The following is a 14,788-nucleotide window of genomic DNA, read 5'->3' on the forward strand; positions in this document are numbered from 1 at the left end:
GTACCTTCCATGATATAGGAATGGAAAAAGACTTCCTGAATAAAACCCCAGTGGCTCAAATTCTTAAACAGTCACTCAATCATTGGGATCATATGAAGCTGAAGAGTTTCTTTACAGACAAGCATATAATAAGCAAAGCCAATAGAATACCCACAGAATGGGAGAAAGTATTTGCAGGTTATCCAACTGATAGAGGCCTTATCTCTAGAATTTACAAAGAACTCAAAAGTCTGAACAATAAGAAGACAAATACCCCACTCACAAAATGGGGCACAGAGTTAAACAGGCAATTCACAGAGGAAGAAATACAAATGGCAAACACACACCTAAGAAAATGTTCATCATCCCTAATCATCAGAGAAATGCAAATTAAAACAACTATGAGATTCCACCTTACCCCAATAAGGATGGCCAACATCAAAAGGTCAAATGAAAATAAATGCTGGCGAGGATGTGGAGAAGCAGGGACACTCATTCACTGTTGGTGGGAATGCAGGATGGTACAACCAGTTTTAAAATACTTTGTAACACAACACAAATAGTACTTTTGAAAGACTCTAATAGCTTCACATTCTGAGTTATGCAACTATGATTATACCAAACCCAAAGAAGCATTAAAAAATAAGTCTAATTTTTAAATGACAAAGAAGCAATTATTTAAGAAAGAATGAGAAGGAAAAAGTAGCTAGAAAGAAGATATAAAGGGAGCAGAAAGAGAGGGAGGGGGGACTTAATAGGATGGTATTATACATATGTAAGTAGAAGAACAGATTAATGGGGTGAAAAGTCCTAAGTGAGGTCAGGGGAAGAAACTGAGTAAAGGAAAGATGGAAGGAGGGCTAATCAAAATCTAAGAGGTTATAAATAAGTCATATGAAAACCTACTTTTTTGGACAATAGAAAACACAGGAGCCATAGATTGCTACTAGAAAATTTTCAGTACCAGGGATGGGATACCTTCTGGTGAGTTGTTTGCCAGAGAGGTCTCCGATGCCCCCACAACATTACAGGTCATTGCTGAGGCTCTTGCTTTCCCACCAGGAATAGATAGGAAGAAGCTATTGCTGAAGACTCCACATACTTGGGCTGCAAGGCCACTGAGAAATCCTGCTGGATCTGAGCTGAAAACCTCCTCTATGTAGTCCAGCTGACAGAAAGCTGGAAAAAACCATGCTGCATGCAGCTCAATGGGAGAGAGAAATCACCACTGAAGATACTCAACACTCTACACTGCAAGCCTTATATTTGGCCATTAGGCCAAATGAGCCAACGGGTGCAATAGTAGCATGTCTGTTATGGGGAAAACCAACAGCCCTCTAATTTGACTGGAGTCCCACTCCATGGGAGGGAACATATCCCTGACACTGGAGGTGTAACATCTGCTGCTCTCTGGATAAAAGTATATACTATCCTCACCAAACTGCCCAGTAAGTGCTTCTCTTAATGTTCATACCCATATATTAATGCTACTCTCACTTTTGGCTAGGGAACTTTCTCTTTTCAGATGGCAATAACCTTGGGATGACTCAGGAGGCCCATGATGCTGAGAAGTGACAGAAGACTATACTCACCAAACTGCCCAGTAAGTACTTCTCATGTTCATACATGTATATTAATGCTACTCTCACTTTTGTTTAAAGAAGCTTCTCTTTTTAGATGGAAGTGACCTTTGGATGACTCAGAAGGCACCATGGTGCTGAGAAGTGACAGAAGAATGCTCAGTACTAAAATATCTCAATCACACCTTCCATGGCTCAGGGTCCATTGCGGAAGAGGTGGCAGAAAGAATGTAAGAGCCAAAGGAAGAGTAGGACTTTTTACAATGTGCTCCTCCATACACAAAATGACCTGGATTTTCATGACCTTACAGTGCCTGACACTACCTACAGAATACCATCACAATAGGAAGAAAAGGTCATGGTGTGAGAATAAAAGAGAGACTGATTGAGAGGGGAAGGATGATGGAGATGATGGAGATGAAGAATGGCGTTTCAAAAGGGAAAGTGGGGGGAGGGAGGGAATTACCATGAGAAATCATTTACAATTATGGAAGTTGTCAGTAAATATAAATAAATAAATATAGTAAAAAGAGAAAAACTTTATATGTAGAATTATTGAATTCCCTTTTATTTATTTATTTATTTATTTATTTATTTATTTATTTATTTGGTTTTTCGAGGTAGGGTCTCACTCTGTCCCAGGCTGACCTGGAATTCACTCTGTAGTCTCAGGGTGGCCTCAAACTCTCAGTGATCCACCTACTTCTGCCTCCCGAATGCTGGGATGAAAGGTGTGTGCCACCACGCCCGACTTGAATTCCTTTTTTGATGTTGAGTCTTTGTGACTGCTTTTATTTCATCAGCCATAAAAAAAGTTTTGGGGGCTGGAGAGTTGGTTTAGTAGCAAAGGCATTTGCATGAAAAGCCTAAAAACCTGAGTTTGATTCCTCGTTTCCCATTTTAAGACAGATGCAGAGTGACACATGCCTCTGGAATTCATTTGCATTGGCTGGATGCCCTCTCTATCTCTCTGTCTCTCTTCTATCTCTTTCTGCTTGATGATAAACAAATTTTAAAAGCTTGTGTAAGTATACTGAAGGAAACATTTCTGGGAACTAAGCGTGAGTTCTTCTCTTCTAACATCAGAATGCTATAATCTAACAGGTGAAGGAGATACATATAAATACCTGTCACATTTGATGTTGATATAGTTGAGTTGCTATTAATTTCAGAAAATGAAAGGTGTACTTTTAACTGGGGAAATATATAAAACATTGTTGTTGAGGTAACATTGTAAAACCAGACCTGCAGAAAGAATAGCTAGAGGTTAAATAAAAGTGGATAAACATGACATTTGGTGCTACTTATTTTAAAATAAGAGGCATTATGTTTAACTACATTAAGCTTTTCAACAGATTCAGAACTATGAATGCATTTTCACATCTTGGAGAATATTTAGAACACTTACAAAACTCAGCCATATGCTAAGACATAGAACACAGCTGACGACATTGCATGAGAGACAGTTTTCTTCTGACCACAAAACAGTACAGCTAAAATCTCAGTTCCAAGCAGGTAAGTTAAAAAAAAAAAAAAATCTACATGTTTAAAAGTTAGAGAACATAATTTTGTGGCCCAGCAGTTGAAACTGTAAGTTAGAAAATATTGTGGGATGAATTAGAACTAAAATGCCTTTCAGGGAAGCCTGTGAAACATAGCATTGTACACTAAAAGGAAAAGTTAATTATATATGCGTGTAAAAAGAAAAAAGGAAGGCCAGACCAAAAAAAAAAATCATCTAAGCATCTGGACCAAGAAAGGATAAAACAGACAACAAATTAATATGCAAAGAAAATAGGATAAAATGATGAATGTCTAAGAGCATGATTCAATAAAGGAAGAGTATAACACAGCAGGTTTCCAGATAGAAGTTATGCTTTAAATATTGGAAAAGCTAATAAAATTGAAAAGCTTCTGACACTATTTCTTTATATAGTCAGAAGAAAGTAAGCAGGCTGTGAATTCATAGAGCACTGGCATTAAAAATCTTAAGTGAGGGTTGGAGGGATGTCTTAGTGTTAAGGTGTTTGCCTGCAAAGTCAAGAACCCAGGTTCGATTTCCCAGGATCCATGTTATCCAGATGCACGAGGGGGCACAGGTGTCTGCAGTGCATTTGCAGTGACTGGAGGCCCTGACACACCCATTCTCTCTCTGCCTCCCTCTTTCTCTATAAAATAAAATAAAATAAAATAAAATAAAATAAAATAAAATAAAATAAAATAAAATATTTTTTAAAATCCTAAGTGAATATTATTATAACAACTACCAATGACATACATTTAGAGGAAACAGATGTAATCAGTTTCATTTTTATATATCAGCAAACAATTAGAAACTATTTTCATGACACAAAACTTAAAAATTACCCAAAATATAAAGCTTGCAGATCTGGGTCATTTTTCTAGCATGCAAAGTGGCGCATACATCTGGAGTTCCCTTGCAGTGGCAAGAGGTTCTGGCATGCCCAACACATTCATTTTCTCTCTCTTTCTGTCCCTGTTTTTCTTTCAAATGAAATAAAATAAAATCACTGTTTAAAATTGATTGCTTTAAAAAACAACTAAGAACAAAAATAATAAAGTGTTATAATCTGAAATAAAGGAATATCCATTACTCCTGATCCTATGAACACTAAAATATAATAGGTGAACATTAAAAAAGTCTATGCCCTCAAGAAAAATTGAGAATAAATGAACCAGTTCCTTGAAAGACAGCATCTATCAAAATTCATATGAAGAAAAAGAAAACTGTAAATACCTAAATGTAGTAAAGAATTCAATATGTTTGTTTTGAGGCATCTCTCATATTGTCCAGTCTGGCCTCACATTCACTTTGTAGCTGAGCATGACCTAGAACTCTGATACCCCTACATTATCCTCAAAGCACAGAGATTACAGACAGGCAGCACAAAATCAACAATGATGTCTTTCTAAAAGGGAAGGCACCATGTAAAATGTTTTCATTGATGAATCCTACCGACCTTAAATAACAAATAATAGCTTTTTATCATGATACAATTCAAGATGAAGTGACACAAAATCTCTGGAACACTATCCAGAAAACAGAAGCAGAGAGAATACATTCTAATCCATTCCATGAAGCCTGCAAAGCACCTGAAACAAATAGGTATTACCAAGAAGAATGCAAACAAATATATCATTGTTGATGTAAGAATCCTCACCAAAATATTAAGCCAACAACAATATACAAAGATTCACACATCACAATGAAGTTGGGTACATTCTCCATAATATAAAAACTAGTGTAATTTATCAAAACCACAGGCAAAAAAGATGAGAAGTAATATATCAATGGAGAGAAAAAAATGACAAAAAAAAATACAATGATGTTAAAATTTTACAGCAAACTAAGACCACAGGGGAACTTTCTTAGTATTGTAAATGACATTGATGAAATATTTATTCTTAGTAACAAACTGATCCATGAAATGTTAAGTATTTTTCTACAAAATTGGAATAAGGAAATAATGTTCATTCTCAACATTTTAGTTTTGACATTACATTGAAAGTCTTAGGTAATATAATAGATGATAATTAAAAAGTGAATGTACACTGACTAGGGAGAAGAAATAAAACTGTCCTTGCTTTCAATAGACAGGACTGGGTAGGTAGAAAAGTCCCAAAGATTTAAAATAACAATTACTTCTTAGGGTTAGATAGATGCCTCAGTGGTTAAAGGCACTTGCTTGCAGAGCCTGACAGCTTAGGTTCAATTCCCCATTACCCATGTAGAGACAGATGCACAAGGCAGAGGTACCTGGTGGTGTACTCATTCTCTCTCTCTCTTTCTTTTTCCTTGCAAATAATAAGTAAGTAAGTAAATAAATAAGTAAAATCAAAATGACCTATTGAAGATAAAGGTTTTATAGCAAGGTAGTAGGATACAAGGATAACTATACAAAGTCTAATAATTTGCTCTTTACGTGCAATAAAACAGTTTGATTTGGAGCTACAACAAAATGTTATTTTTATTATCAAACTAAGAAAAGGGTATATTTAGGTATAGATCCATACAATATGCAAATAAAATATAAATATTTGTACGTAAGGATGATTACAAAATGCTGGGAAACAAATCAACCAAGCGTGAAAGACCTGCACTGTTGTAGCAGACAGATTCAGGTTCTCTGAGATGAACTTCCAGACCAGGCACAGTTATGGAGGAAGGGATATTTACTGAAGCTTACAGATCCAGGGGAAGTTCCATAATAGCAGAAGAAGCTGGCCTGACTTCACAGGACCAAGCAGAGAGAGAGAGAAGCACAAGCTAAAAAGCCAAAAGCCACAGCATACTTCAGGAACTCCAGCTAGGCACACTTTGCATATCTTTAGACTGAAATCTGAAACACACCACCACACCTTAAGATCCACCCAGTGACATTGTCTCCAGCCTGGTGGCTGCAGATGCAAACTACAAACAATAAAGAACTGAATATATTGGTTGCCATCTATTCAAACCAGCACAGCTGTACTGAAGGAGGCAAACATCATCTTGTACTACCAGATGTCACAACTTACTACAGAGGTGCAGTAAACAACACATTGTTATAATGATGTGTGACACTAATTCCAACACTCAGGAGGCAGAGGTAAAAGGATTGCTATGAGTTCAAGGACAGCCTGAGACTATAAAGTGATTTCCAGGTTAGCCCGGGCAAGTATGAGTTTCTACCTAAAAAAAAAGGAAAGAAAGAAAGAACAAAACAAACAAATAACAACAACAACAACAAAAACCCAGAAGAACCAACCAAACAAAAGAACAAAAGCTAAAGATAACAGAGGTCACACAAAGACCATTCTCAAGTATTGACAAAGGAAAAAAGACAGCTTAATAACTATGCTCAACATACCATGCTGTTGTGCTGGAAACTTCACAGGCAAAAAAGATTGTGGGGCTGGAGAGATGGCTTAGCGGTTAAGTGCTCGCCTGTGAAGCCTAAGGACCCCGGTTCGAGGCTCGGTTCCCCAGGTCCCACATTAGCCAGATGCACAGGGGGCACACGCGTCTGGAGTTCGTTTGCAGAGGCTGGAAACCCTGGTGCACCCATTCTCTCTCTCTCCCTCTATCTGTCTTTCTTTCTGTGTCTGTTGCTCTCAAATAAATAAATGAACAAAAAATATTAAAAAAAAAAAAGAGAGATTGTGTACTTTAAAAAATTAACTAGTCGGTGTGGTGGGGTATGCCTTTAATCCCAGCACTCAGGAAGCAGAGGTAGGAGGATTGCTGTGAGTTCAAGGCTGACCTGAGAATAAGTAAGGTGACCCAGGCACAGAAAACCAAACACTGCATGTACCCTCTTATCTGGGCTTCCTAACTGGGATAAATTGGAGATGAGTGCAACTCGTAATAAGCACCAAGAATATGAACATAAGACTATAGTGAGACCAGGAGAGAGAAGAAGCAGGGAGAGAGGAGAGGAGGAGTTACTTGACAAGATAGGGGAGAGACAGAATATTGGAGATTAGAAGGGTAGTGGATAGGGAGGGTGTAGAGGGGATTACATAAATGTTAAGGAAACAACTCATTCCATTAAAACTATTTTTATCTTTCTGGCTAGTATTCCATAAAACATAAACACCCATAAAGTGGGAGTAGGGAACAGCCCAGAAAAAGGTGGAAAAAGCTTAACTTTAAAACCATGGATTCTGGCCAGTAAATCCCATACCCAGAATTAGGCTGTTGCCCACAGTGAGCTATTGGCCAGAGAGACCCATGAGGTCCCCAGAGCAATATAGGCCATTGCCAAGACACTTGATTACCTGTAAGAACTAAAAAGTAACACCTTATTGCTATAAACACCAAACTGAGGTCATAGGACATCTGAATACTATGCTGGAACCGAAAGGCAAACCAGGTCCCTCCTAGCTTTACCCCCTTTAACCCATGTTTCTCTCATTCTTGGGTGGATAATGTTTCATTTTAAGGATGGCAGAAAAAATGGAGGAGAGCCAAGATACATTGAGAAGATAAGAAAACTGCTTACCACAAGACACATCAACTTGACCACATCTGGCAGGCCCAGGAGAAATTTCAAAGGAACATGAATATTATTCTTACTACTAGCCTGACAACTAGCTCCAACGTGATGGTAACAGACATGGTGACTAGTCAAAACCTATTAAAGTAGAAATCCAGAGGCTACAGAGAGCTCAACACTAAATCAGACTGCCGAAGGCCTTCCATGGCACAGGGAACACTGTGGAAGAGGGGGAAAAATATTATAAAGGCCACAGACAAGGTAGAAGTGCCCTGAGGCATAGCCCCATTCTCCATTATCTCACAGAGACTGACTGAGGCCCACATTGAATACCATAACCCCACTGAACAGGATCAAAAGACTATAACTATAAGCACAGTGGGTATTTTTCATTTATAAACTTATGATATGGGCATTTATCACTTAAACCCCACCCCCAAAAAAACAATTATGATTTCTAATATGACAAGTATGGGATTGTACACTTTAAATCAGCAGTTCTACTTTTAATCCATGTAAACTGCAAACATGTTTTATCTATATAATTTTTTTATTTTTCCCCACAGAGAATCCATAATACTGGCATAAATAAAAATATATGTTTCACCATATATATATATACATATATATATATATATATGTTTCACCATATATATATTTTACACTATATATATATAGTGTAAAAACATATGTGTGTGTGTGCATGTGTGTATGTGTTTTGTGTGTATTTTAAAAAATATTAGATATAGACATATTTAACATGTAAATAACACATGTTGGTACTGTCCTTTCTCTCCTCCATGCCCCTTTTCTGAAGAGGCCTTCCTCATTGGGGATGCAGGTCAACCCCATGGGGATTGTGGGTCATGCATTATGGGAAGGGGAGAGGCAATGTTTCTGTGCAGTGTCCCAGCTTGTGGCTCGAACAGTCTTTCCACCCTCTCTTCCACAAAATTTCCTGAGCCATGCTGGGAGCATTTTAAGTCTACTTCAGTGATGGGCACTTAGGAGCCTCTGAATCTCTGTTTTGGTAGGTATTGAGTCTCCTTAGTGTCTATCTCTTTCAATAAATGTTTTTTTAATAATAGAAATAATTCATTTGGTCAAAAACAAACAAACCAAAAATCACATGTAGCAGCTTCCTCTTACTTTTGGGGAAAATATCCTACTAAAAGGAGCTGATGGAATAAAAGTGTTTATTTCAACTTAAAGTTTTAAGGGGAATCTTCATTATGGTCAGGAAAACACAGCAACCGCCAACATCCAGGTGACTCAACAGCTGGGAGGGAGTAGCAAGAGTGAGCTTTGAAAACATCAAGGCTTGGCCCTACTGACACACCACCTCTGAAAGGTTCCACTTCCCAAAGGACTCACTAGTTGGGAATCAAGCATGAGGTTAATCACAAATACATAAGGCAATGGTGGACATTTCACAACTAAGTTACCACATAATCAAAGAGGTTGAGCTATAACAAATTGATTTGAAGTCTTCCTTTCAGGTTCTTAAGATATATTTGACTAGATAAGTAAAAAATACCTTTCAGATATCAAAAATCATGCAAACTGCTTGGAAATGATTTCTTGGCTTTTTCCTAGTCCAGACATCCCTGCCTGGTTCATCCTCAGTAACTATGGTGCTTCAGGATACATGATTCCAGGTCTTCCCTCTCCCTCTTTAACCATTGTGTTTGTCCTCTGTTTTCTGGGACTCTCTTGCCATTTTCTTTGAATTAGGCTGCCCTAGAAAAACTTAAGTCTTGCATACATGGAGATAATAACTTAAACTCGCATCTTCGATTCTACAGTGAGCTCCAGGCTCATCCACATATCCAGCTACATAGAAGACACTTCCATGCAAAGGTCTGAGGGAGCTGTTCTCTTCACAAATGTTCATCTAGTAGTCCTGTCCAGTCCTACCTAGTCTGTGACCACCCTTCGTCTCAATATGTTTCTCTCCATGGTTCAGTATTTAGTGTCTGCTTTGATGCTGTTCAACCTTGTGACTTCACTTGAGCAATCCACACTCTCAGCTTATGTCAGAATCTCATATTTTATGACTTGGATTCTACAATAATATCTTCATTAAGTTTCCTTGACTACACCTTGAAAATCTCTAGTCACTGAAAGATGTTTTCTTTTTATATTGCAGATATTATCATGTTATTCCCTACCCCCAATATTATGTAACTAACATTTAGGATTTAATAAAGAAGTTTGCTTTGTGTCTTCATCAATTTGGAAAACTGTAACAAAAATGATGTGTAATAAATTAATTATATAGTCAACATTTATTTCTCACATTTCTGGGACCTGAGAAGCTCAAGATCAAAGTACCAACAGATCTGATGCCTATTGACAACCCTCTCTCTTGTCTGCAGATGGAAACTTCTTGATGACTCCTCATTGATTGAAGAGTAACCCTTTTTCCCCAGTTTCTTCTAAAAGGCCCACAAATTTCACACATGATGGATCTAGTCTCATGATCCCTTTGCTTACCTACTTCTAGAAATCTTTGGGGATTAGGAGTTAAACATAGAATTTGAGTATTAGATAGATGACATTCAATCTATAAACTTGGCATTGAAAATCCATGCTATGTTTGTGTGTGTTCAGCATTGTCCTGGGACTCTAGTACTAAATCTCATATTGGTAATATCTTGAATAATAATAGCTACCTAACACATTCTTTAAAAGTTATATTTACTGAGTGCTGGAGAGATGTCTTATCAGCTAAGGTGATTGCCTCTAAAGCCAAAAGACCCAGGTTCAATTCCCCAGGACCCATGTAAGCCAGATGTGCAAGATGGTCCTTGCATCTAGCATTTGTTTACAGTGGCTGAAGAACCTGTGTAAGGGTCTAAGAATCACTGGCAAAAGATCCCAGACTCAAATAATATATAAAAACAAAGAGAATTTATTTGGCAGAATCAGCCAACATGCAGGAGTCAACCTTTCATACAAAATGGCAACCCTGAGAGGAGCACGCAGGTCCCTTTTAAGCATAGCTAGGGGAATTTTAGGAGGGTTAGGTCATCTTCTAATGTGATTGTCTAAGAAAACAGCAGTTATATTTGTACACTTTTGATTGGCTATTGGCTGTGGCCCAGATTTTACCAACCTTGGGTATGTTTAAACATGTTTTAGAGAATTTGTAGGAACTGACTCAACCCTGGTGCCCACTATCTCTTCCCTAAATGAATTCCGTAGACCTGTTTTGCCACAAACAACCTGAGCCCCTTGTTGGAGAGAGTTTTCCTTTCCTAGAATTTAAATTTGATTCTGTCATTGTGGGAGGTTAAGCATAGCCCCCAAACTTGGCATCATAGTATTTTGTTGAAACCCCAGCCCCATACCAATCAGTCTTATTCAGGCTCACCTGAGCCTGAAGAAAGAGCCTTCCACATTAAGGTTATAAATAGATATTTACCAAGGTGGCAAAGTCTTTTTGCTGCAAATTTATCTTTCCTGAACTTCTAGGTCCTGGTAAGTCTCCCTGATCTCAGCTCCGCTGGGAAGACAGGAGGTGAGAACCCTTTGACCAATATTCCCACATGGGCTCCCCTCTTCTTGCCCCCCAAATGGCAGGAGCTATTTGTGTTTTATTCTCTTTCCTTTCTAAATCTAAATCCCTTTTCATATTTCTTCTAGGTCCATCACATGGACTCTCAGACCATGTGAATATATCCATTCCTCTTCCTTTGGTTTTATACTTCCCTCAATAAATGTAATAATTTAATAATTATCCTTCTTAGTCTGGTTTGCCCAATTTTTGGGGTAAATATCAATATGAACAGGTTTGGGGTCCTAGGCTTTCCTGAACTCCCAACCCTCTGTTACAGTTATATTACCAAAACCACCATCTAGTTTATCAATAGTTCTCACTCCAAACAACTTTTCTTGAGACCATTAGCTGGTACTCCTATGCTAGCATTAGGCAATCCCAGTTTGCTTTCAAATCTTTATAAATGATATTTATGTTCTGGCTAATCTACATAATTAGCAAGTCATGATATGTAGAATTCTATTGTGTGTGTGTGTGTGTGTGTGTGTGTGTGTGTGTGTGTTTGTTGCTATGAACCAAACCTTGGCCATGTTAACAGAAACTGCCATATAGCAAGTTAAGTTTCTACTTCCTAACCTAATACTCAACTACCAGAAACAAAGACTGACATAAAGCAAGTTAAGTTTCTACTTCCTCACCTAATATTGAACTACCAGAAACAATGGGATCATACACCTGGTTAAACACTCCCCCATCCTGCTGGTAGCTGATGAAGAAACAAAGGCATTGCAGTTTACCCAGTAACTCTGTGATCTTTGCCCTACCTACGTCCCCTTCACCCTACAACTCCTTGCCCTGACCAGTCCCCTTCCCCCTACAACGTTATATAAACAGACATGTAAGAATAAACTCTTGAGGCCTTGACAAACATTTGGCATGATCTCCTTCTTGTGTCTGTTTGCCTTTTTTCACCCAGGTTAGCTTCTCCTCGAGTCCTTGTTCAACTCCCCGCTGGCCAGGGCAAGTGGTGCCCAATGAACGTGGGCCCGAGGTACAAAGTGTGACCTGGGTATCACTCGAGTGGACGGCCGTCCTCGCCATTGGATCGCCACCCCACCAGGGTGAGTGAAGATCCGCATAGATCACTACAGGCAATACACCTGTAATACAGATCTGCTCCATGGTCACCACATAAGAAACCCGCCTGTGATACAGACCCGCTAAGGTAAGACAAGCGACACAGACTTCTAGGCAAACCATTTAAAGACTATTTAGTCAGATTTGCAAGGCACAAGAACCATGGGTTTTCTTTTTGCAGTTCTTTTCCACCTTTTACTTTCGGTTGGTGCCTTCACATGGAATTGCAACATAGTGACAGGGCAACTTTAGCCTCTTGGCCAGGGCTACGCTCTGGCATTGGCTGAAGGCCCCTAGCTCCCTGTGTAAATCCCGACAGCCCGTTCAGGCATTGGCAAAGACCTCCTATGTAGCCTGTCTTCCTATCAACAAAACTGGGTACGCAACAGCCAGTAAATGCTCTTAGAGTGGCTGCCAGTTCTTAAAATTGCATTCAGGCTCATGTCAAGCCCAGCGGGGAATCCCCCGTGCCGGTTCTCCAATCAGGAACGTTGCCCTCTGTACTTGCCATTTCTCCTCTTTCCTTTTCTATCATGGGACAGACCCTATGTAAGCATAAATTGTTGAAGGGCTTAAAACTTCTCTCAAGACACAAGAAAGACAGGTTACAAAAAGATTTAGCAAAGAATAAAAAAGGAGCTAATTGCCATAGTAAAAGATATTTTAAAAGCAAAAGGAATTGAGATTGCTTCAAGTTCTGTAAGCAAATTTTTTTATTTTATCAGGAGGATTTGTTCTTTTTATGTGTGTGTGGGTATGTGCTTATGTGTGCTCATTGTGCTTGCTAGTTGTGTTGTGTTTATGACTGTTTGTAACCAAAGGGATGAGACAGATGCAGGTGACACCCCTTTCTCTTCTAGAGAATGATTTCAAGGAAATCAAAGACCTAAGCATAGAAATTAGAAAGGAAAAGTTAAATGTCTTTTGCAAGAGTGAATTTGCCAGATATTTTTTCTAGGTCAACTTCACCTTACATAGAGGATTATTAAAAACAAAACTTACTCTAAAGAGGTAATTTATAATTTGTCAGATATTTTAGAAAAGATTGTAATGTCCTGTTACTTAAAAGGAGGAGGCAACTGATCTGACTTCTAAGCCAGCCTCAGGCTAAACCTCAAGATAACAACACAATTTGCCTTAGTTACTTCTAATGAAATCATTTCCAAGTGTGTTATTGGTATTAATGACATAAAATTGTAGTAAGACTAATTTCTTGTTAATAATAGGATTAATCAGTTTGGTGTGATTTTTTAATAGCCTTATAAGAAAGATAATTAATTGCTTCTTGGCCTTTTGGCTAAGATCAAGTGTAGTATCGGTTCTTATCAGTTTAATATCTGATACATCCTCTATCTGAGGCCAATATATTAAATGGATTTTTGGAGCTCAGAGTTGGAATAGGAGCTTGCTCCATCCACTCCATGCATCAACCTGGTATTGCAGTATCTCTAGGAATGGTGCACCCCCTCGGGGGAATAAAAAAAAAAAAAAAAAAAAAAAGACAATTAATGATGGGGTGAGATGAATTGATTAAAAGAACTGGGAAGGAATTTTTCAATGATTACTGGTTAAAAATGCCTTTTGAGTGGTACTTAGATCAGAATGTTAAAGTATATAAGTAAAGGTGGGCGGATGTAAAAAAAAAAAAAAAAAGAAAAAGAAATTTTCAGGCTAAACCTAAACACCATGCCTAAAGTTAAATGTTTTTAAACTGTTTACAAACTTTAAGAAACAAACAAACAAACAAAAAACAAACTAATCTTCAGGCTAAAATATATTGGAATAGCTTGCTTAAGTTTTATCAAACTTAAGTCAAGGGTAAAACATAAAATTGTTTTATGTTAATAAAAATTTCTATGGCACATAAAATCAATAGCTATCAAGTTTAAGCCAAAATCATTGGTTGTCAAGTAATGTTTTATCTTTCAAAAAAATTATCAAGGGTTATATTAATATTTACCTAGCTGTTTTGGCTCAGAAAATACCAGATTCTACTCTATTGTATGTAAAGTAACTGTCTCAATTTTGGCACCATGATAACCTTTCATTAGATTTGGTTAACTTACATTCAAAAATTCTAGCTGTACAGAACAGTCATCTTAATTTTGATGCTACTAAGGCTGCTAATGATTTATTTACTACAATTAAGTCTGTGTTGCCTGGTTGGGACTCTCTAAGTTCCTGGATAGGCAGCTTTACAGCTTTGGGAATTTGCCTTCTGCTTCTCTTATGCCTGTTGCCTCCTTTCTTCAAGTGTTTAATAAAGTCTATTGTAAATGTTAGCACAGAGGTCTAGGCTATACACTATAGGACATGTCCTTGGCTCTCTCAGACTTTATTCTAGTTCTCCCTGGATTGTCCGGCTAGTGGCCAGAGACGGATAAGAAGGGAGAGGAAAATCTAAAACAGAGAAACCTGCTGGGTCAAAAAGCACTGAGGATAAGGTAATCTCCATTGTGTTGGGCTAAGCAAACAATAACTTTCAAAATGATAGGTTTATCTGAACAGGTAGTCAGAGGTCCTCACAGTGGAGTGTTTCTGAATGCCCTTAAAATGGAGATTGCTCCAGGACCTTAGAAAAATTAATAATG

General features: G+C 38.0%; 1 non-coding gene across 1 annotated transcript; it reads left to right on the forward strand.

Annotated features, from left to right (window-relative positions):
• The first annotated feature begins 13,474 nt into the window (after window positions 1-13,474).
• Window positions 13,475-13,665, forward strand: LOC123458004. Its single transcript, XR_006635339.1, has one exon. It is a non-coding gene; the product is annotated as a U2 spliceosomal RNA (small nuclear RNA).
• Window positions 13,666-14,788: the final 1,123 nt, after the last annotated feature.

This window comes from Jaculus jaculus, chromosome 1 (assembly GCF_020740685.1).
Source record: "Jaculus jaculus isolate mJacJac1 chromosome 1, mJacJac1.mat.Y.cur, whole genome shotgun sequence".
In the NCBI taxonomy this organism is placed as follows: domain Eukaryota; kingdom Metazoa; phylum Chordata; class Mammalia; order Rodentia; family Dipodidae; genus Jaculus; species Jaculus jaculus.